Below are 1,358 nucleotides of genomic sequence, written 5' to 3'. Positions count from 1 at the left end.
ATCACGTGACATGGGTGGAAAGCAAGGAAGAGGTAAAAAGAGCGCTGCGATAGGATAGTTTTTAAAAATGGGCGTAGTCAGGACATGGAAGTCATGTGACGTACAGTCGGGCGGAAGGGAGGGTTGCTGATAATGGCCGGGATATTCGTATTGTGTGGTTATAGCAACACCCAGTCCAGTGTGCTAGGAGTGGCTGCAGGAAGCGTCACAACTTGTGCTGAAATAATTATATGTACTGGGTATGGTCTGTGTACTGCTTCAGAGAGACAGGTTTCCACTTCCTGTAATAGTCAGCTGCCTGAAACCTTTGTATGATTTGTGTTATCTATCCTTATTAGGGTGACAATGCAGGAGCATATTTGAGACAGGTATAGTGTTGTCACCCGATAACAGGAAGTGCCTGCAAAGTATCTCTGTGGTGGGGTTACCAGGTTTTAAACAAAATCTGCAGATTTATAAATACTTTTATTATTATTATTATTATTAAAAAAGCTGTTCAGCTCCAATGAAGTGATTAGCCATGTCAGTCTGCTGCAGGCAGGGGAACCTTTCTGTAGTCTCCACTCCCCTAGTTATCTGTATATTGTAACTTTATTGCAAGGGAATGGTATTGAACCATTGTTATACACATTGACACCTTTTAGTGTAATGCTTTGTAGGATTTAAGACATTTGTTAGGTTTTTGTCCTATCCAGCAGAGTTGCCTTCACTTCCTGTCCTGGAGACACAGAGGAAAGTAAGAGATGGGATCATCCCACCTGTACTCCTTACACCAGTTACAATCTGATTGCACAATTGCAAAAAATCGACCAACAAATATATAGTGCAAGGGCCAACTTAACTGGATATAGCTAATTAGTAGTTTTGCATATTACATCAATTCGGTAAAGATATAATTGATTGTGATCAGATCATGTGTATGCTAGGCAATTTTTACTAGAACAAGCTTCCATTAGATAATCTTCCTCCACTGTCCTGTGTATGACTATTCTAATCTTTTGTATTTCAATGACTTTTTGTAGAAGGGGAAATGGTGACCAGGACCAATCAGGGTGAACTTTTGAACAAAGACGGCAATAAAAATAGATTTTAGATCTACGCTAGGAATCTGGTTCCTTTTCTGTGTCTGCATTGAGTAACTAAAGTGCAAATCTCTACAACAACATCCTGCAATTGTGTGTATCATTTACCATCAGCCAGTTATCAGAAACAAACAATGGAATTGCATTTATCTATGTAGTTTACATTGACATGTAACATATTCACCAAAGCAGATGACATTCCTCAAAGGGATGTAACCGTTAATTATTGCTGAAATTCATGTATGTGAATGATCTCACAGGTAGAGACCCCTCTGT

The sequence above is a fragment of the Pyxicephalus adspersus genome, chromosome 5 (genome assembly GCF_032062135.1).
Source record: "Pyxicephalus adspersus chromosome 5, UCB_Pads_2.0, whole genome shotgun sequence".
NCBI classification, from domain to species: domain Eukaryota; kingdom Metazoa; phylum Chordata; class Amphibia; order Anura; family Pyxicephalidae; genus Pyxicephalus; species Pyxicephalus adspersus.
The sequence above is the reverse complement of the archived record's forward strand: the minus strand, read 5'-3'. Positions refer to the sequence as shown.